The sequence below is a fragment of the Oreochromis niloticus genome, linkage group LG4 (genome assembly GCF_001858045.2).
Source record: "Oreochromis niloticus isolate F11D_XX linkage group LG4, O_niloticus_UMD_NMBU, whole genome shotgun sequence".
Taxonomy (NCBI): Eukaryota; Metazoa; Chordata; class Actinopteri; order Cichliformes; family Cichlidae; genus Oreochromis; species Oreochromis niloticus.
Window position 1 is genome coordinate 20,579,522 of NC_031969.2, and position 23,670 is coordinate 20,603,191.

The 23,670-nt window shown below is 40.7% G+C and overlaps 1 long non-coding RNA gene across 2 annotated transcripts in view; it reads right to left on the reverse strand.

Annotated features, from left to right (window-relative positions):
- Positions 1-8,492: 8,492 nt before the first annotated feature.
- LOC102079438 (uncharacterized) overlaps positions 8,493-23,670 on the reverse strand; it is a 29,702-nt gene continuing 14,524 nt past the window's right edge. For both annotated transcript variants that reach the window (XR_003219615.1, XR_003219614.1), the window contains 2 exons: positions 10,344-10,464; positions 8,493-9,711 (listed from right to left, as the gene is read on the reverse strand). This is a non-coding gene — a long non-coding RNA (uncharacterized LOC102079438). The remainder of the gene's footprint in view (positions 9,712-10,343; positions 10,465-23,670) is intronic.

Below are 23,670 nucleotides of genomic sequence, written 5' to 3' on the forward strand. Positions count from 1 at the left end.
TCACTTGATCCTCTCTGAACTAACCCACGCTCTTTCTAATTCATATAATAGTTTTTCCTTCCGCAGCATGACTTCCGCAGCAGTTTTCGTTCCGTTCATTTTCCAGACTGTCCAGGCTCATTAGTCTATTAATGGCAATCATAGCCCAGAGACATTATTTGATGCCCACATCAGGGAGTCAAAGTGAGCTCTCATTATCCCCTCAGCTTTTCATTATGCGTCCGTAATTGTAATATCAGGCTGAATTTTCCACAGAGGAAGTCACATTTTAGATATGCAAGTTAAAACTGAAAATCAATCCAGAAAGAAACAACAGAGCATTAAACAGGTTATGAGTCACATGTATAGAGGGATCAGTGTATTGAAATCACTGTGTTTGGAAATCAGCTGATCCCCAAGTGGTTTTGACATAACTGTGGTAAACTTTTGCTGCTAAAATGGCAAATGAATCTCTTCCTTTCTTTATTTTTGAATCTCCAACAGTGAATTTCCCAACAAGCTAAATTATAGTCCACAGATTATTTGGGGATGTCTCTTAATTTGACCCCCAGCTCAAAAATCAGTAGTTTTTGAGCTGGGGGTAGGAACAGAGCAGTTTGGTTGTAAACACACGGACAGCTGTAGCCTCTGTTTTCCATCCCTCAGTTTGCTGTCTGTCAGCATTTTTCCACCCAGCTTCAAGCAGGGCAGTGAGTGGAGTTTGGGGGAATACAAACCCGAAAATCCACCAACCTTTTTGCACAGCTCCCCTCAACAGCTGAGATTCCTTCTGCCCCCAAAGCAGCTGTCTGCTGTGGCAACAGCTGGGCATTTTGGAGGGAATTAGGGACGTCGATAGGGAAGGTCACTGGAATCCATCCCTGCTTTCAGGAAAATTAACATCCTTGTCAAGATGAGTTAAATATGTCTGACGACTGTACTTTACATCGAAAGGCTATAATGTATAGTTAGGGTGCCATATGCTTGTGCAAGTTTATGAGTTTCTGTGCCAAGGCCTATGAATACAAAATGTGGAGGCAGTTCAGAGAAACCTAATGAAGTGAGTGTACTTTTTCTTTGCTGAAAGTAACAAACCAGACGTTAATTTCAAGCACTTGTTTAAGTATCGCGCACTGTAAAACAGCATCCAGTCACATAAACATGGTAATCAGGCACAAATTACAGCACTCTTTCCCTGGTGCAAGGATCATTAGATTTGCTCCATGATGATTACTGTGTGGGAGATTGTAAGTGGAATATAGTTGGTCGAGAGCTTGAAAGACAGACAAAAAAGGAGGAAAAAGTGTTAAAATTATACCTGTAGTTGTGTGTGTGTCTGGTTACCCGGTGCAGTAAGGTCATCGAACCCTCAGGGTCACATCACTCTGCAGGCACACTCAAACATTCGGCATTTGTCAGTTTACTCAGGGTCAGGTGCCCTGAGTGTGTGCTGGGTGGCGTGCAGCAGCCTGGCCAGTCGCTCAACCAAAGTCACAGCAACTGTTGATCTTTTGGCTGCTTTTTCTGTCAGCTGCCTGTGGCCTGAGTGCTGCAAGAGGGGGCAGGGGGCATCTTGCCAACCCGAACCCCTGTTTGTCTGGCCTTGGCGAGAGCAGCCGACAGTGGACTGGTACCGCCTGGCACTTATTCGCTCCTCGAGGCATCTTAAATGAGAAAAACACACTGAGTGTATATGTGTGTCTCAGAGAGAAGTATGGGTGGGTGCTAGCTGTTTGTATGTGGTTATATCAAATATATTTTCATAAAAAACATTAAGAAAGAGTGCACAAGTATAATATGAACAGAACAGTTTTTACTATAGCTATCTAAATACTCAAGGAATGCTTTACTTCAGCTATAATTCCACAAGTCTTATCCTGCTTTTTACTCCATGACATTTGCCACATGTTATAAGTTAGTGAGGAAACAGCTTTATACTTACAGGACACACACACTGAAAAGAGGGTTTATTGGATTATTTTGACACTGTTATGTAGTGACGTTCCCCAACCTTTTCCATTTATTACTTATGATTCCTTTTGTGTTCCAGGTTTCCATTAGCTGTCAGTATTTTAGGACTCTTTTTCTGAGTTCTTAAAAAATATTGATGACACTTTGTCTGATTTTCAAAAATAAATTCAAATTCATAGACCATTAAACCACAATATTAAAATCACCTATCCGGAGCGCTTCCGCATGCCAGCAAAACAGCTTTGATCCACTGGAGCACGGGCAGGGACGACTGAGGATGTCCTTTGGTTTCTGGCACCAGTACACTGGAAGTTTATCACTTGGGTTCTGCGTGGGTTTTGGGGTGTCGGACTCTGTGGATCAGGCTTGTTCTGGTATATCATTTTTTGAAGTTAATGGGTTAATGTTTTGGGTGCTGTGTGGGGGAGTGAATTGCCCTTCTGGAGGAGGCCGGAGGCTCCGGCCATCAGGGAGTGCTGTTGTGACTGTTTGCAATAATTATGTGTGTGTGTGTTAGCATATTACCACGGACAGACCTGAGGTTTCCCAACAGAGTAAAGCATTGCAACTGTCAGAGAAACTCCTCTTTATGTCAGTGCAAATAGGTTTAGAGATATTTTAAAATAAAAAAGAAGTGCAATTTCAGGAGTACATCCCAGTTTTTCAACAAGAGAAAGAAATGCTGCTTTGGGCCTAAATTGTAAAAAAAAAGACTGCTCTGCTATCTATTTGTGCTGACTGTCCTGCAATTATAAAATGGATATTTTTTGTTAACAGATGTGTCCTCTTTTTGTCTTTGTTTCTAAAAATCACACATTTCTATATTAGATAATATAATAGAAAACAGGAACCTTCTGCTATTTCATTGTTTATCTATTACTTATTTACTTTGGTGTGACATGAATGGTTTTAGTTTTATCAGTAGGAAAAATTTTAAAACCTTTGAAATACAGTTAAAAGTCTAAAATTCATGCCCTTCTTCACTTTGACAGCCTTTGGTGGGCTGATTCTGGCCCAGTTCACTAAAAATGAAAATATTTTAGATGGATAGTCTGACTAACACCATGAATATCTAATGTGAATTTTCAGCTGAATTTTAATGCAGTTTCTTTGCTGCCGTAAGGTCATTTTGTTAACTTTTCTCTACTTATAAATTTTGACCTAGAAGCAGAAATAAAGGAACCTTTGTGTACTTTAGCTGAGAAATTGCAAAGAAACGGTGCTTTGCAGAAACAATGTGCTAAGGCTGCTTGAAATTGCCATGGCACAATCATGTCCTTCAATGCCTCAATTCTTTTAATGTGCTAAACAAATTAAGCCAAGCACCCGCTTCAAACCTGTCATCCTGAAAATGTTTTAATTCTCTTTCCTTGGCATCATAAAAAACGAAGGTGACAACGATAATTATTACCTTTCCAAAGACGTCACCACATCATCCCAGTGTCACACATGCAATTTCCACCTCTAGTTTTCACAGTTGATGTTTTTTTCTTTTTCAATTTTGCTGCAAGTCAACAGGGGGTCTGCATTAGTAAGGCCTCAGGGAGCTGTAGAAAAGTTTAATCTGAAGTGTTGAAAATCAGACATGCCCAAACCTCACTGGACCCTTTAAAAGATCCAGACATAAGAGTCTGAGCCAGGGTACCAGAATGGAAAAAGCTCCACATGGGCAATAATCACTACCAGAGGTCCAACTCCCCTCCCAGATATCTGCTCCTTATTTCAGTTCCCCTATTCAATTGCAGATAGTTACTAAAGCAGAATTCAGTCTGAGCATTTTCTGTTTTCGTGGATTGAAGTATCAAGACACTTTTCTTTTCACTTGCAAAAATCCCAGTCTGCCATCTTAAGAAACAGGATACTGGGTGCATTCACAAGTGATGGGTTGTGTTATCCAAAGTCCACCCATAAATCCTTGCTAATCCAGGGTGCTTCCTGCGAGCAACACTGTCACTGTATCTGCTGCTCTGGTGATCAGATTTATGACCTTGCACATGGTGTTGCTGTCAAACAGGAAGCATTTGTTGTTGCACTTACTCATTCTCACACACAAAGAGACGAAAACATGCATAGTAAGCACAGGAGTGATTTCACACGCACTAATCATAAGATCCAGTGGCCCAAAATTAACTCAGTAGGTGAGCTGGATCAGGTTGGACACATGGAGCAAAAATATAAGGGTGTGTAAAGCAGAGAAAAAGCAGAGATTCACAACAAGGAGATGCAAAATTACCCGATGCCATTTCAATACTTTCCCCTCTCTCAGACGCAGAGCAGACTGACTTTTAGGTGGCTGTAATTTTTCACAGCTTCAAGGCGGCAACTCTTTGTCCACTCTACTGCTTCTGGAGCAGAGGTGGGTTCTTTGTGTCTGCACGCAGCTGGAACCACGTCAATAAAAGACACGGCACATGCACACAAACATAAACTTTACATACAAGCTGCAGCTGAGAGTGGGCACACGAGCACCAACTGGAGAGAACCATGGTGAGCGGGAAAAGGTGTGAGCAGGAAAAGTGGTGTGTGTGGGTGAGTGTGAATATGCAAGAGTGCGCGTGTGTATTTGTAGAGTTTTTGCAGTTGTGACAGCTGGGATGAAGGAGTGGAGGCGGCCTGTGTGATTGGAGGAGGTGCCAACAGAGCAAGTGTCTCTTTATTTTCATCACAGACAAGTGTGTCTGTGTGTGGATATATGTTCATGGACAGCAGGTACATCTGTGTTTATGTCTGTTAATAGCTATGTTCATGATAATTTGGGCTGTATGTGCAGGACAGGATCTTATTTAATACGAGTGCAGTAAATGTAAATTTGCATCATGTGTTTTGTCACTTTCGAGGATGCTCAAGGAAAGTTTGCACAAATACAGAGTGCTGTGAAAAAGTATTTGCCCTGATTCTGATTGTCCTATTTGATCTTTTTTTTTTTTTTTTTTTTTTGCCCATATATCACTCTTATGTGGTTCAGATCATCAAATAATTTTATTTTTTATTTTTAAAAATGCAGTTCATAAATGATGATTTCATTTTTTAAGGAAACAAACTATCCAAACCTACCTGGCCACGTGTGAAAAAGTGACTGCCCCCTCTGTAATAAGCTACATTCTTTTTGAAAAGGTGCATTCAATTTCACTAGCAACACTCAGACTTGATTACTGCCAGACCTGTTGAATTAAGAAACTGCTTAAATAGAACCTGATTGAGAAAGTGAAGTAGCCTAAAAGATCTCAAAACGCAACTTATCCTGCAACAATCTGAAGAAACTGAAGAACTTTGTGACAAGAAACAATGTCATTGACATCTGTCAGCCATTTCTAAGGCTTTGGGACTTCAGTGATACATGCTGAGAGCCATTATCCACAAACAGAGAAAACTTGGAACAGTAGTGAACCTTCCCAGCACTGGCCTGCCTAAAAAAATGACTCCAAGAGCTCACTGACCATTCATCCAGGCGGTCCCAAAAGAACCCAGAACAGCATCTAAAGAACTGCAGGCCTCACTTATCTCAGTTAAGATCAGAGTTGATGATTCAACAATAAGAAAGAGACCGAGAAAAAACGGCATCCATGGAAGAGATCCAAGGAGAAAACAACCACTGCTGACAAAAAAGAACACAAATGCCCATCTCACATTTAATAAAAATGGCATCACACCGATAGTCAAACATGCAAACATGGTGGTGGTAGTGTGATGGTCTGGGGCTGCTTTGCTGCTTCAGGACCTGGAGTGAACTTGCCCAAATGGATGAACCATGAATCCTGCTCTCTACCAAGAATTGTACCTGAAGGAGAATTTCAGGATGTACAGCAGCACAATAATATGAAACACACCAGCAAGTCTGTCTCTCAATTGCTAAATGAAAAAAAAAGGTAAACAAAATGAAGGTTTTGGTCCGGCCAAGTCAAAGTCTGGACTTAAATCCAATTGAGATGCTTTGGCATGACCTTAAACAGACCGTTCATGCTCAAAATCCCTCCAATGTGGCTGAATTAAAACAATTCTGCAGAGAAGAGTGTGCCAAAATTACTCCACGGCGATGAAAGACCCCTATCAATTATCGAAAATGCTTGATTGCAGTTCTTGCTGCCAAGAAGGAAAACCAGTTATTAGGTTTCGTAGGCAATTGCTTTTTGACATAGAGCCAGGTAGGCTTGGATAACATTTTTCTCTAAATAAATAAAATCATCATTTAAAAAGTGCATTTGCAATTTTCTCGGGTTATCTTTGTCTAATAAAATTTATTTGATGGTCTGTGACAAAAATGGAAAAATAAGAAGGAAGAGGCTAAAACGCTCGTTCACGACATTTTAGCTCTACTCTTTAAAAAAACATGTATTCATCCTGTTTCATTTACTCGTTCAATAAGTTCATATTTCTTACTGCCAAAACTTTATTATGGGTTTAAATTGAATGATAAACAGTGATGAATACATCTTACCCCAAATACTCAAAATAAAACTAATTCACCTCCACTTTATCAGCTGGAGGTAGAACTCTCACATTGAACATTAAAATGATCTAAAAAAAAAAAAAGTCTTATCCATTCTGGTTTTGCATGTTTTGGATATTACACCAGCCTATTAGCCTACTTTGCATGTGATTGTGTGAGTGTGTTGAGTCGGTGAGGTCATTCTATTGCTGCTGCTGTAACGAGTCACGGCAGCTATTTGAGCAAGGCAGGCAGGCAATGATGAGGTCATTCAGCAGGCAGGATTAAGGCCGTGACAACTGGCGCTGTGGCCAGTGCCAGTGCTGACCGGGGCAGTTGTGCCGTGTGCACGGTGCTGCGATCCCAGCTCCACACCAGCATTACCCTTGTGTTGTTTTTTCATTAGCTTGGTGCTGGCCCAGAGTGCTGTGGAGCTTGCCAGACCCACAGCATGAATCTACAGTTGTTGCAAGGCTTTAGGGCCTTCTCACTCCTTCTCTCTCTCTCTCTCTCTCTGTTTGTCTCTATCTGTGGTCAACACACTGTGACCACAGTCCTAACAGGGAAAATGGCTCAGGTTACATACCAAACACACTCGTTAACTCAATTATGTTAGCCTTTAACGCTTTGATGTGTAGTTATAAAAGCAGGATTATTAAAAGGACAGATGCCATCTGACCACAGCAGAGCTTTGTTGTTGCATACCTCCTTAGCTATGGCTGAAGAAAGATGTACAAAACAGAATGGTGAAGGTCAGAGGGATGACCACTTATAACTTGATAGGGTTAAAAGAGATGGAAGATAGCAAAGTAGATGAAAGCATTTTTTAAAAATCTTCAAACGTAAGCTTGACGTTTAGAGTGTGAAAACCTAAAATAGCTTTAAATGGATGAAACAGGTTCAAATTCACTTTGCCTAACATCTGTTAAATACATAAAGGAGTGGCAGGATGTGCTACGCGTGGTTTTAAATTAGCTGATTTAACTCTCCTTTTTCAATTGTGTGCACCCTGCATTCTACGTCTCTCGGAAAAATGCTGAAATTCAGCAGTTACACACTTCATTGGTTACCAGTGGACACAAACGTAAAACCAATTAGGCAAATGTAGCCAAACACCTCCCTTGCTTTTACAGGATTTTCTGTCCTTGTACCCTTACCCTCCCTTTGCTTATTCCCCCTCCCCGCTCTTAGTGTATCAAACTGAACAACAGTTTAAAGTACTGCCTTTTGACATTTATTCGTTTTGAGTGTTCTTGATCCTCTGCAACTGTGGAGATGTGCTCCTCAGCCCCAGCTCATCGCCTGAAGGCCTGCTGATGTCTATCTTCCCACTCAGACTCCAGATGTGAACTCACTGGTTGGAGATTTACTGGAGGACTTGACAGAGGAGCTCAGCTGGAAAAATTCACTGTCACAGACCAGCAGTTTGCTGACATAGGCAATGATGGTCAGAAACTGCTGATCTGAACACTTATTCTGGGCTTAATTATTTCACTGCTTTGCCTAAACTTTAAACAGACCATCTACGTTTAACAGCTATAAATGAATTAGTCTAAAAACAGTAAACATCCACTCCCACTAGGTGGCAATAAAGTTGCAGACTGACATTACAGAGGAGAGAAAAACACCTGTGGGACTACAGCATCTCACTTCACACTCTCTCCCTGCTGTCCTGTTATTCTCCTGTCTCTTTTGGAACACGTTATGTTGCCTTTTAGAAAACAAAGAATCGAGCACCATTTTAACAGCTAAATCCATTTATTTTCTCTGTTAACGACGCAAAGAAAATGAGAATGGACAAGACATAAATTCAGTTTTGCTGTTTTTTGCAGCTGTTAAATTAGATCTAAAATGTTTTAGAAACAAAAATTTATTCTCGTTATGTGACAATTAGATGTTGGACAACTATTTCCAGCACACTACACTTTAATTTTAGTTGTTATAACAGGAGTGACAATTATATTTTAATTTGTATTTAAAGAAAGTAAAGAAGCATTAACTAATAGAAGATAAGTCACAGCGGAACTGATACAAATCATATTCTGGTGTTAGCTTTTTCTGTTTCTACTTTTTTTTTCACAATATTAAAACTACAAAAAGACACAATTAGGCTCATAAAAGGTTTAACTTTATTATTTTTTATGTTAATGCATTTAATAATTAAAATCACAAACTGAAGGCACATTACCAAACACAATACAACAATTACAGCTGATGACAGAAATTACAAAATGTTAATTAACAAGTGACAAAGAGAAATATTCTACTATAATAAGACATAAAAACTGTATTATCACCATCTTTACACCAAACGAATTATTATAAATTACGCTCTACGCTGACATTATAAACATAGAAAGTAGTGAAAGTCTTCAGGAGATAAGGTTTTTCCTGGCCTGGACATTGTTGCTTGACAGATACACAATTAACAAACAATGGCAATGATTTTTCATGACCTTTTCACCTTGTTGGTTTAAGTTCCTGTTCTTAATCTACAGCCAAGAACAACAAAAACAGCGTTTGATGTTGTTAGTGAGGTCTCTGTGTCTGTCTCTGCCTGGAAGTCCCCTTCCCGTCCTAAATACGACCAAATGGTGTCTTTAATCTGCAGTGTGCATGCACTTCATTTTAGAGCAGACTAAACCCAGAAGCCTGACCTTGGAAATTCTCCACCACATGAATTGACTGCCATATTTAATGTGAATGTATGGGCAATAAAATAACAGTAAAACAAATAAATAAATCAGTGTCAGAAATAAAATAAATGGAGCCTATAAATCAAAAAACTTGTTAGCCCCCTGAGTGTAATTGAATGGGATCGGGGACGATGCGGTTTGCCTGTGTCCGCAGTGTTTACTCACATCTCGTACGGACAGGGAAAATATAACAAAAGAAGAAAGGGATGATGTCAAAAGAAAATAAAGTGGGTGCTGAGACAAGAGAGAAAGAGATGAAGAATGGAGCAGACAGAAAAAGAAGAATAAAAAAAGGACAGGACGAGGAGAGACGAGCCTGGAATCAATAATCTAGTTTCTCTCGTCAGGCTGAGGACAGGAGAGTGAGAGCGAGGCGCCTGAGGACAACAAACCGCATCCTTCCTTCCTGAGAGGCAACACGGGGACAGGAAGGGCCACCAGGGGAGGTCACTTGGCCAGCGAATCACTTCCTGTCAGGGTCACCAGGCATCGGGGGATAAGTACATCCGGGTCACTAGAGGAGACACCTGCGTCTGATTGTCTGCCTCTGCATTTGAAGCCCCCACCACCCTTAGATGGAAACCTCAATGACAGCCAGGTGGGGAGTAGATGCAGGGAGAGGGGGGATGGGTGCTGGATCTAGAGAGGATAGCAGGAAATGGAAGAAGTCAGTGTTTGAGCAGGGAGATGGCATAATTTTTGTCTTCGTGTCCACCCTCCACCAGCTGGAAGTCTGGAGCACAAATGAGGGTAGGAGTGAGGTAGAAACATTGGCAACAATCCAACGTGTCCATCTGACAAAAAAACAACTAATTGTGTTCCGCATTTAAACAAAGAAAAATGAGAAAAATGGCAGTGTGGCAAGCTGGCAGCGGTACTGTATGTTATTGTGTGGTTATACAGTATTTGTACATTAGAATATGTGCAGTCTACTGCAGTTTGGTAGCATCCATCCCGTCTTTTCAATCTGAATTTCATTTGTTTTGTGCAGCTCTTAGATCTGCATTGACACCATCTTACTGAATGCATATATTTTTTACTTATGACCTTCAAAAGTGCAACTTTAAAACAAACAAACAAAAATCCAGGTATCAAAATTACAATTCAAGCATCGTGTGTTCACATAAATGTTAAAACAACGGGAATGTATATTAAAATAATATGGACTGGATGCTGAGGGCTGGAAAGATGGAGAAACTTTGCCACTGGGAGTGAGAATATATATATAAATGTGTGTGTGTGTACTGTGTTTGACAGTGTGCCAAGCTGACCAAAAAGTGCTGGCAATTTCCTTGAAATGCAGAGATTCACCGCGCTCCCTAGGGGGAGGCCAAATAAACTTCAGATGTGCAGCAGGATCTGTCCCCCCACTCTGTCTCCAGACTCCAAAGACTACAGAAACACATGGAAGTGAAGAAAAAGAGAGGGATAAGAGGACAGGGAAGGCACAAGGGAGGTAGAGAGGAAAAGGGAGATTTCTGCTATTCTCATTTAAAAAAAACCAAAACTCTTTCTCTGTAAGCTGTCATCGTCGTCAGCTCTGGGGAGGTTTGCAGATGTTTATCATGTACAGGGGGGAAAGAAATAGAAATCATAAATTGTTCCACGATGCATCCAGGGTCACAAGTTCAGACCCATAAAATACACGAATAACCCTGCAAAGTGTAATTATGGAAGTAAACCTCCACGTTGAAGGCCACAAGATTTAACCTCACAAATCCATCTACATCATCGTGGCTGGAGATGGCTCTGTGATGTATGGACGTGCATGCGCATATGGACACGCTGTAAGGACAAAACAGAGACCGAGTTTAAGATGAACACATTTAAAGATAGCAAATTGCTCTGGAGTGAATAAGGTTTTTCCATTTATGGAGCAAGCTGTGTGAAACTCACAGCCAGCGCTGTTATTTCTAATCTCAATCACATGATCAAAGACTCTTCACTGCTTCAACCTAATTTTCTGGAATGAAAATGTGTAAATTAAGACCATTTTTTAAAAGTACCTGATTTAGAAATTACACTGTTTTGAGGAAACTTTCCAGCAGTTAAGGGCCATTTTCCTTCATTTTAAAAAGGTGTCTCTGTTACACCCACTTTCCATCCATAATGTGTGTTTTTAACGACCGTACCACACACATGGATGCATAAATAAGCCTATGACACCCCACCCCTTCCTAAGAGCCCTGTGGCAATATGTGCGTGTCAACACACCTTGGCGGGTAAACAAATACACATTTCAACAGGGTGTTTACCTGTTTACCAAGTGACCATTATGCTACCCCCACCCTGTGAGAGTAATCTGACTGCATGGCTTAATAATTGTAGTTTTTTTAAAATGCCTGTGCTGCTATCATATTTAGTAGTATGGCAATAGAAAAACAAGAAAATGAAAAATAAGTGTTGTTATACACAGAAGACAGGAAAAAAACGGGTGTGTTAATATTGTGCACAATTTAAGAAGATGGGAGAAAGCATAGTGTATTTAACTAAAGAAGCCATCTATGAGTATTTGCCTTTGTTCCCTTTGTTTTTGAATATTAAACAGCAGCAAACCGAAATCCTGAAACTCAAAGAGCTGAATTTAAAATGGTAACAATGTATGTATTATTATATATCTTCAAATTTAAATGACACTTTTCAAACTGAAACTTTATTTTAATGTCACGCATTATTAAACATTATATAACACTATAAGTTTTATGGTGGCTGTAAAAAACTGTTTACCCCACTAGTGGCTTTTCTGTTTGCCTGCAAGCATTTCCATTGACTGGCCTTTGTATAAAAATCTAACTTTGTGCTTTCTCTTTTTATCTGTGTGCAAAAAATCTAAACCTAACCAAAATATTTTATAGCACTCATGGCCAATGAGAGCTCTCTCAAACAAGGTGGCGGACCCACGAACCTTATTGCTTGAAGGAAACGGGCATTTTTGGTAACATTAAGGATATAATGATAGAGAAAAACATGTTGCAGTTACATTGTCAAATGTGCAAATGGCTATATTCTGCATACTAACATAAAGTGCTGGGTGGCTGCTGGCAAAAGTGTGTTCCAAGAGAGAGGAAATCGCTCCAAGACACAGTATATATATAGAAGAATCGTGTGGAAAAGACATATGGATCATCATCTGTTGATAAAATCACTATATTATTAGAACATGAAACTGGAAGTCTGTTATGTGTAATGCCACCTATCCTAACAGTGGCCAGAAATATGCAGAGCAGCGTCCTAATTTATTCCACATTTTAGGACCATTACTGCTGAATTAGCAGACTGAATTGTAAGCAGTGTAATAAGTTACAAAGCGACATGTTATTGTCGTCACATAATGTTTTTCTGTAATGTGATCACAGAAAAATGCCATGCAATACTGCGCTAAATTAGGTGCAGTAACAACAGCAGAGGATGTAAATGACACTATAGCTCATCCGGCTCATTGCAGTTTACAGATAACTGTAATGTATGAAGTAGATAAATACTTCATACATTGTTATATTCCACACACATGAGAAATGAAGCTGAGAAATCAACACGATGTGCAAACTGTCATATCAATCTGAATTTAACTTCACGCCCGTCTTACAGTAAAGATGTTTAAAGATCTGGTACAGTTTAACTTGTCTGTGTGCAAGTGTTTTATATGAGTGAGTTTTAATGTTGTTAATTTAGTATGATGTGTGTTTCTGTGTATCAGTGTTGCTCCCTTCTTGGCCAGGTGTCCCTTGTTATTGAAATCTTAGATCTCAATGGTACTAACCTGGTTAAATACAGGTTAAATGAAAAAAAAAAAAATGTCATAAATGAAATAATCTAGCTCATCTCCAAATGGCTTCAGGATTAGAAAAACCATAAAAATATAGGAATGCATCAGCATTTCATATCTCTGACTATATTGGTAGCAAGGCTCCATTCAAGCCTTCCTAATGTTGGCTTCAACCAATAGGACGACTCTCTCCATGATAGTAACAAACAGGACGTTATCTTCATCTAACAGGATACAATGCTGTGCAAGGAAAAAATCTAATTTAACATTGAGAATATTAAGTTAATGACTTTGCTAAATGGTTTAAAATGAATATTATTTAGGAGCTATGTCAGGAGGATGAAGGTTATAATTAGGAAACAATAGAAAAATGCCCATAAAAGGGAAAATGTAACCTTGAGCACAGTTTGGGTGAACCAATTGGGTGATCATTATCTGTAATAAAATCTGATCAATACTCTTAAAGGAACTCTTTGAACTGCAAAAGACGGATAACGGGTGCCTTGCCATTGTATATGCTCATTGATTGTTTGGCTGTATGATTTGAGTCATCAAACATGCTTTTTTGGGGAGAGGGTTTCAAACACACTTGTGTTACAATCAGCTTATTTTGTTTTTTGTGCAGGGAGGAGAAATGTAGTGTCCAAAACTATTGGAGCTATAGTGTTGGAGCTATGGACGTAACTTTTATGCTTATTGCACAAAAGATCAAAAACATGACAGCGAAGTGCAAACAGTGTCCAGGCCAAAACCAACTCTTGATAGCACTAGATTGATTTTTGCAACCATACGCACAGACACAAAGAAAAGGAAACACGTTAGGCTTGTAGCATTCTAGCCTCCACTTTTACCAGTGCTTGTTTTCTACAGCAGAACTGCCGTGGTGATAGCTGTCAAGGGATCTTTGGCCTGGTTTTCAGGCCTGCTGTCGGCTATGTGTTAAAACTTAAAACAGAACAATTCTCTGTGTGTGTCCTCATTAGGATAGGCATTTGTGCTAGTGTGTGGGACTGTAGCCTAAGGTTTATCTTGTTACCTGGTAATTATCTGACAGAGCATCTCAGGTCATGTTCTGAGTTAATGCAAAAGCAATGCAATTAGTATTTTATTCAGAGAGCATTTCATTAATGCATCAGTTAAAAAAAAATAAAGTAATGTTTATGTTTAATACATTACCTTTTGAGTAATAACTCCCTGTAGCGATGGCAGGTTTCCAGATAAAAGATAGCATATATGTGCATTGATTGATTCAGAGCTCCAGAGTCAGGCTAATTTTTTTTTTCTTGTCTTTTTCTTGAAGTAGCATCTTCTTGTCTTTGCACCTTAAAAAAGTTTTTCACACAGAGCGTATGAAGAACATATTTTCCATTTCATATTTATTTTCATGTGTTTAGGCCTTATTTAAAAATGCGTCATCAAAGTAAATTTATTTCCAGGAAATAATGTCACACTGCTCTGTGTTCACAAGCTCAGCTGCTGCCAACCCTTTTGGCAATTTGATCATCCTCCTGCATTCCAAGCTTCTGGCGAACACTGGTTGATATACTTAAAAATTTGCATAAATTCAGTAAATCAAGCTTGGCTTTGGACTTATTATAAAATGTAATTACTGTAAACATTCTCAAAGCTTGTGCACTAGTCTGAGCTACGTGAGACTAAACAGGTTCCCTGCCAATCCCAAAACCAACTTACAAAACCACAGCCACACCTCAGCTCCACTGCTGCTACCTTTATTTTCATTTGGGACTTTTTCTGTTTAAGTAATCATCATTTAACAACTCTGTGAGCTCCAGCAATGCCAAGGACTGTTGCTAGATATGAGCCTGCAATGGATGTGGGTTTACTTGTGCCATACCCAGACTACTGGGCTCACAGTGGGGAAGTATCCGTTTACCCGGGTCTCCCCTGCTCATTCTTACTCTGGAAGGGTGCCTGTAAAGCCAAAGTGGGGGGCGGGTGGCGGAGTATGTGTTTCCATTACGAATATTGCGCCCCTGAAACACTAGAAGACTCATTTTGAGGATCCAATTTTATTAAATCAACTGTGTGACAACACTGGGCTGTTTCCACAACATGAGCAGGTACGGTGGGTGTGAGGTGTGCAGACAAAGTGCTCTTTGAGTGCTGTGGTCAGGCGTTTTGCCAGACACCTTTCCACACCTAGCACTTGGGGAGCCTTACTGAGAGTATGAGCTGAGCCTGTCATTGCCTTTACCATTATTGCACTCAACACATGGCCAAGAGGCTCTGATAGGTGCAATGCTGTTGCTACTTAGGACCTGTGTGAATGTATGTGTGTGTGTGTGTGTGTGTGTGTGTGCGTGTTTATAGGCTGGCTGAATGTTTTTGCTTCTGTCGATGCGTAGGAATAGCAAAGCCTGCTGCTGCATAAATGCCCTAACAATGAATTTACATTGCTATAGACCGGCTGGCTGCAATTAATTTAATGACGAAATATCCAGACGTCGATATAAATGAAAGAAACAGGTGACAGGTGTGTGTCTGAATATCAGCAGTGACGTTTGTACAAGGAGGGAAAGCAAAGTGTGAGAAGAAAACCATGGTCAATTACTCAAGTAGAATAATTAAGAAGCTGCAAATCAGAAAGAGAGTCTGAGTAAATAAATAAGGGAAAGATTATTTATTTGATTTCAGGGAAGCTGGAGCTATAATTCTTCTCTCATTGGAGTTGGCGCCGTTAGTTCTGTGCTTTCCAACATGCTGGAGCCTCCTCCCTACCAAGCTCCACTCAGCTCAGACTTGTGATTCACATACAACAAAACGTACAACTACTAGCACCCGGTAAAGCACAGCAGCAAAAGTGTAGGGGAATAACAAGATAGGTAAGGGTCCTAATGTTAATGTGGCTACTGATGTAGCTACTGGTCACGTGACCTGGAAGACTGTTACCGGGATATTTTCCATACTTCGCAAGGTTGCGTTGGTGCAGTGCGTCTTCACATTCTCACATGTACATTCTTACATGTTGTCTCCTTTCAACAGGAGGCCTGGGAGAAAAATCACTCTTATTTTTGCTTAGATTCTAATCCCATCCTTCTTTCGCTGGCTGTCAGCCCGCCACCTGAACAGTGTACTGCCATGTTGGCAGTTTAAATCTTTTCCCTTTACTTATTAAAGGCTGATTTTTCCCTTGGCTCAAATATCCTGAAACCAGGTACGATCACACAATGGACACCAGTTTAAAAGGGCGAGCCAAGAGGGAACGGGTTTGCTGACACGCATGAAAAAAGAGCTGGCCGGAAATCAATGTCACGTCACAGCCAGATATGATTATGGTAATCTGTAATAATTTCGCCACAAGTACATAAATTCACATTAGCCATCTCTTGCAAACCCGTCCGCCCACCAACACGCATACGCAATTCCACATACGCTCCCGGTTGCACGGCCAACATATGGAAATACCTTTAGATGCAACAATAATGAAAGACAAGATTACAAATGAGCTTGTAAGAAGCTTCACATGCTCATGTGGTGGTGTCAGCTGGTGTCACATCGCATGTGAACAACCAAAAAGAGCAGTTGCCATGGTGATATGTCTGGGAAGAAACACATTAACACATACTGTACATGGACGCGTAGCCAAACACGCACACACGCGCAAGCATTCACAGAAAAATAAACACACACATGCACAGACACCCAAGAAAACACAATTGGCCACGAGCGTAGTCCAAATGGTGATACTTTCCTGGATGAGACAGCACCCTCTGGCCTGTGGGGCTACGACAATGGGATCCATTCTGCACAATTTCCACTACACTGTTCGCAATCTTTCCCTCTCCCTCTTTCTCATGACTGATGATCGCGGGGTAGGGATAACATCATTACAGGAGTCAAAACCCAGCCTCTGTCAATGCCTCAGCAACAACATTTGAAAAGGCATCAAAAATGTTCTCAAAATGAAAATCTATCCAAATTAGATTCACAACTGAAACTGCTCTGGATTTGCATATGATATGTCAGTCACTGTCCCTAAACAATGGCTTCAGGAGCCAGTATCAGTGATTTAACTCGTGCTCGTCCGTGAGGCTGCTACAAGGAAAAGTCAAGTTTCAGACAGATGAAGGACTTTTTTCACTGGACAACATTTGCTACTTCAGTGTGCATGCCAGAAAATCTCTGAACATGTGTCACAGTGGGGGAAAAAACGGCATTCCATGTTAGGGCCATTAGAACTGCAGTTATAGGGAATCGTCATGTCTCCCCTTTAATTAAAAAAGATGTTTCAAATAAAACTTACTGTATCACATTCCCGTTAGGAATACTTTAAATAGGCTACACGACTGTATGGCTGTCTGAGGTTAGTGTATGTATCACTCAGCTGGAGGAATAAGGGAGGGTGGCTCGGGGCCAAACCCGGTTGAGGGGAACGTGTGCGGGGTGTGGGGGCTGGAGCCAAAGGTTTGAGCTGGAGCACACAGATGTGAAGGCACTGACGGATGTATCTGCGACAGATGCTGGCTTTGCTTAAGCATGTGCAGCTGTGTGAATGCGTGCACATGCGTCTTTGCACTTCTGTGTACAGTATTTGTACACAGTCATCCATACAGTCTCTTTATCAGTGTGTGTATGAATGATCCCATGTATGTGTGTGTCTTTTGAATTCTGGCTTCTCAACAAAAGGAAGGGCAACTCAAGATGTTCTCTGTATTTAATGTTCCCTGACTGTTTATTAGCTACTTCGTGAACATGAAAGAGTAGGAGATAAGAAACTGGCCAAAGAAAATATACAAAGGCAGAAAGAAAAAAAAAAAGGAAACTAAGCCCAGAACACAGAAGAAAAAAACGAACAGGTATCAGTAACGTGACGGCTCACTTGTTGTTGCAGTCGGTTTCACATAGCACAGAAGGACAACAGAGTGAATCAGAGTGTGAACGGTATCTGCCCCCCCCGCTGAGCGTGTGCGCGCATGTGTGATTGTTGTAATCACAGTTTGTGTGGGTTTCAGCGCACACGTTTGGCTATCCCTGCGCACATGCCTACTGTGTACATGTGAGAGGAGTACTTGCATGCATGTGTGGCATGAATATGACATCAGCCTTGCTGATTTGAGCTAGTGAGCGCCTAATAGGACCAGATGCCTGATTACAAACAGATCCAGGTGAGTGTGTGATAGCAACCTTCTCCTCCTGTCTCCCATCCTTCGTATCCTCCTTCACGTGTTCCCTATCCCTGCTAACTCACTTTAACGTGTTTCAAGACCTATGTTGTGCACATTGCTCATGACTGCAATTTGGCCAGCCGTTCGCATAAGGAAGTGGCTATTAGAGCCCTATGCCACATTTAAAAATCCTCCCCCACTGACTTGGCACGCAGAATTTTATGGGCACAGGTGATGGAGTGTCACTGAGGAATTGCTCTGCACCATCAAAGCTCTAATGATCCCTAATAGCAAATGCATGTATTTTACAACCGTGCAGCTAACAGAAAACCAACAATTATATGTAATGTCATTCTCAAGGTGCAATAAAATACATTCATTTTTGAAAGGAGGAGCTTAGATTTTGGTGTTAAGGCAGCCAGACAGGAAACAAAACTGATTTTTACAGAGCAGGGGCACCCAAAAGTAATTACTTATAACATAGGTTGAGGTCTGTAATAAACAATTACTTGGATTACACCAGTGTTTGCCTCATAAACACTGCGGTTCTAAACTGCATCTAAGTTTTCAACCTGTGTGCTGGCTGGCCGAAAGCCCTACCTCACTAGGGAAACATGTCTGATGCTCTCATCACGCTATAATTTATTAAGATTATAAAAAGAGGGGAAACAAAATAAGGTAACTGAAGAATGAGCTGGAGATAGATAATACAGACAGCAATTGCAAAAGTTATAGTGAGAGGCAGTGGCCAGCTAGGAGGAAGACAGATGCACCAGAAAACTAGGGTGACAGTAAGAGACAAATCTGTGACCTGTAATGATCTTTCAAAGAGTTGAATATCATCCACAAACAAGGTACAAGCCATGTGCTTCCTGGTATTCAGCACAAATGTTGTGTTCCTTTTCCCCCCTAAAGGGCAATAAAACAAACAGCATGTACTCCTCAACACTCTCACCTCCCCCCGAGCAGAAGACAGCAACTGAACCCTCTCCTTTACTCCTTTCTTCTCCATATTCTTGTGCTCTCCTTTGCTCTGCTCTAAATCATTCACTTTTTTATAATCTCAAACTATTTCAAAAAACAAAAAACTGAACCTACAATATCTGTAAATAAAAGACAGGAAAGCGCATGACAAAAAGGAGAACAGTAATGGATGAAAAAAGCTACAAAAAATAAGGACCTTGATTATAATATTCAACTTCTTTCTTGTTCAGACTTTTCTTTTTTCCCTCCCTCTCTGGCCTTTTCCCCAACCTGTGCCAGTAGGCGTAACGCTGTAGCGCTGTCCTGTTCTATGCGTCATCTTAGCTTAGGCTGAGCCTGGCAACTAAACTGTCCAGCAGCCCAAGATGGAGCCAGGCAGAGTGAGATTAACACGAACCTGGAGTCATTATGCTGTTCATGAGCCGTGTCCAAAGCAACAACTTTTATAGCACCTGTAACACACCAGCTAATCTGTCTGACACCCCTGACCAAATAAACACAGTAAATGCCACTCCAAACACACTCCCACAACCTACAAATGTTGGCTTTGCACATAAGCAAATTTCAGGCTCTGAAGGAAAAAAAATGAATATTATTTAGGAAAGAAAGCAAATGAACGTTGGTGTTTGTGTCTGAAAGCGCAAAGAGGCTTTACATTTGATTGTGTCACCCTTTGACCTTCTGGGTGGATTATCATGAGCACCTAGCAGTTGTAGGACAATTTGCTCACACATCGTACCAGATCCCTCTCTGTTTAAGCCAACACACCACCGCTGTTTTACCCATCAGTCAATGCCAGGGCCAATCAGTCGAAATAAATTGAATAAACTAAAATGCAGACCCCTACATTTAATTACAGGAATTGGGATGTCGTAGGGGGAGCGCACTCTGCCAACAGACATACTAGGCCCTTTATTGACAAGCATACTGCACTAATTGCAGCCTCTGTGATTACACAATTTAACTGTATTTAACTACATTAATAGAATAGTGTGCACTAATGGGAGTGGGCATAATCCTTGGAAAGCGGAGATGTACATAATTGAATAATCCGTGATTCACTCGCCAATAAGCAGAAAAGTAATGGACGTAAACCTCTCTATGCTGGTTGCAATCCTGTACCATAGTCTTCTCATTAGGCGTAGTCAAAGAAAGCCTTGTGGCTGGTTTGACCTGAGCCAGTGACTACTGCTGTGTGAGTGAGAGCACAGGAATGAGCATGTTCCCAGGGAAACCGGGGGGTTAAAAGGTCACCAGTGATCAAGCATCGTGGTTGATTATTAACGTCTTCGTATTTGAAAAATCAACACGGGGTATGGAAATGGCTAAACAGATAAAAATTTTAGAATGGAAAAACCTTTTTTTAAAATTAAAAATAAACATATACATCTATTATTGGAAAACATTTACTGTATTTCACAGTATGATTAATTGTTGTCACCTTAAGGAGCTCAAAAGAAATAGCTCAAGCTAGCCAGGAAGCTATGCTAACTCGCTTGGGAGATCCCATGCCACCTTGTGCTTCGAGTATACTATTAATTGTCTGTATATGCTGGAAACCTATGTGAAATCTCTCGGAGTATCTTCTAAAACAGTCTAAAAATCCTTTACTTTTATTAATAGCCCCATTTTACCCAAGATAGATATCAACCATTTAACTTGAGCCTATCCTGCAATGGGATCATACCTGCTCCTAACCTGCTGCTACTCTAACTGGCTCTCCAACCACATTCATCACAAAATCTGGGCTTCATCTGATACACACTACACACCTATAAAAATTTCTAAACTGTTTTGAGCACAGTTTTAATACAGTTCCATTGACAACATCTGCCCAACATCTGTAACACCAACTACCCACCAAATGACTTTGCTATGCTATCTGGCTGGTAAATATTAAAATATTTAAAGTTTAAAGTTACAAATACCTGAGAAAGTAAAAAATATATATGTGGGAGTGACAAAGAAAAAGTGACAAAATATGCTGTGCTACAAGCTACAGTGTGTGTGACTCACCATGCAAATTGGTGGAAAACCGTCTAACAGCACTGACACACAACTGTCAGACAGCCTCTGCCATGGGAGCTGAAACATAAGCGGGATTTATGGACCGTCCAAACTGCATGTCAGGTTGTCAGATTCCCCTCCAACATCTGTGCCGCTTTATTATGTGCTGCTTAACTTTTGGAACCAGTCAAGCTAATTTTCACACCTTATTCACATGAGCTGTGGGGAGATGAGTAAAAAAGACAATCTCTCATCCTCGCTTCTCTGTGACATTGGGCCCGTAAGTTGGCTGTAAAGCATGACCTCTAACACTATAAACATTTGATTTTCAACAAGGCTTCACAAAATGGAACGGCTATTACATATGTAGCTCTTAAGAGGTAATTTGGAAAATCCATAATCCAACATGCCGTTTACACTTATACTGTTACAAAAACATTCTCAGAAAGTTTTAGTAGAGCACTCAAACTTTTCTCTGCATCAGCCACATCAGCAATTGAGTTTCAAACAACTCCATGCGTAGAGGCATCTGAAGAGTCTTGTGAAACATCCATTATTGAGTTGGTGTTATCAATCACAGACCAACGACAGCAGGAAATAATAATAAAGGACAACACCCTGATCCAACAGCAGTAGTTCCTATAGAGCTGCATTATATTTGTACACCAGCACCATTTACATTGTTTAAATGACAAAAACATATACTTGCATTTTTTGTGCTTTTTTTAAAGTAATAAATCTGTGACTATATAGTTGTTTGGGTAGTACGAATGACTGGGAACAGTACTGATGGATATGTGGAGAACTACTGAAACAGAACAGCTAAAAAACATAAAAGTGAACCAGTTTGCTTTTTGACTGTGAACTTTGGTTCTAGATTCTAAAGTTTTATTCAGTGCGATGAAACATTTCACTAGCTCTTTTGAAGTGTGAACTTGCACAATGCTGCTGCTGATCATCCTTATCATAACAGTGGTGCTGATGAGTTTGGAGGTTTCTTTAGCCCAAAGAGCCTCTGCACAGCGGAAGTGTGGATGATCAACCAACAGACTGGGACATGTGGTCAGGGTCGAGGGTCAGCTCCCCCCCCACCTCCAGTTCCCCCGCACTGTTGCACACAGGAAGTCTGAATCAACACACAAACACACATCAGTCAGTGTGCACACAGACATTAAGACGTGCACAGCGAGGAAAAAATTCCTGGTTGCTCCTCCGGGTATGACCCAATAACAGTCCCCTTGAACAGACCATGTTCTCAGCACAGTGATGACCTGCTCCTGGAACTCGTAAACACAGGCCACCCAGAGTGAGAAGGGGCTTGCACTAGCCTAGAGGCTGTATTCCACCAGAAAACTGTCATGTCCTGTGACCTGACCTACCAAACCTGGAACTTACAATAACATAGACGAATACAAAGCCTTGTTTCCATGACTTCACAGGTCATACATGAATTCGTTGGAGACTTCGACTAACCTTAACCATAACTTCTGCTTGCCTAGCCCTAACTTTTACCAACCCTAACCGAAATCTTAACCTAATAATACCTTTTAATATATCTTCTGCATAAAATAGCACCCTCGTAATGTAACTCTGTAAAGATATTTAGCCCCCCTCAACATGACAACCTAAAACACAACATAGATTTTGTTACCGATGCTGCCAAAACTTCCTTTAAAGTGATCTGAGCTTGGATAAATCATTTAAACATGATGACAAGAGTTTCTCCCCGAGCAGTTCTGGTACCTTAAAAAAGAAACCTGTTCCACAGGTTAATGAGGAAGAGATTAAACACCAAGCATGCAACAAGCTTTGCTCACTGATCAGTATGACAGGTGGCGCAGATGATGGTTCCTCATTGGATATTCATGCAAATATTCATGCAGGTGAAGGAGGAAGTGCACCTGTGAACAGATTAACCTTTGGTCTGCATTTCAGTGTGACAAACCAGAGATGATGATCTGTCTGTTGCATTTATTTGCCAGAAATATGAAACTAACTTACATGATTTATTTGCATAGCTTACTGCATAACTGGGCTGGGCTGGGCTGGGCTGAAATTTCTTTCTTTCTTTTTTTTAATTTTGCGACCAGTGAGTGGTTTATATTCTAATTTGCAGCCAAGATGTGTTGAACAGCAGTATGCAGAGTGAAGCACAAATGAGCAGCTACAACTGTAGGGTGCCACTGTGTTTCAGAAGCAGCCAAATGATTCACAAATATTCTCTTAGCGTACAAAAACATCTATAAATGGCTTCTTTCAACCAAACTTTTCTGCCCGTCCAGAGTTAGCAAACAGTGGTTGCTGTTAGACAGAGCATTGATTATGTGCAGAATGTGTTTGGTACTGAAAGATGGTGGTGGTGTGGGGGGGGTGTTAGATGAAATAACAGTGTGATGACTGTTCAAAATCCCGGCCCAAACACAGTCTTTCATTAATGAGCAGAGGTCTGGTCATGAACTTGTGGCCTGGTCAAATAATGAATCCATTTGTGGTCCAGCAAAAGAAAAAAAAAGTCACTTAACTTCTCTCATGTCTTAGAGTAGCAACTGAAAGCGTTCTGTTATGTTTCTGACGATTTTGATAGTGTATTCCTTTGAGGGGCATCTTAATTTAACTAATCAGTGCCTCAGCAGATGTGTTTGGTCGTGTGAAGCACCAGATGTGCGGGACACCTGTAGCATGCCGTCAACACTGAAGAGAGACTGCAGCGGCAGG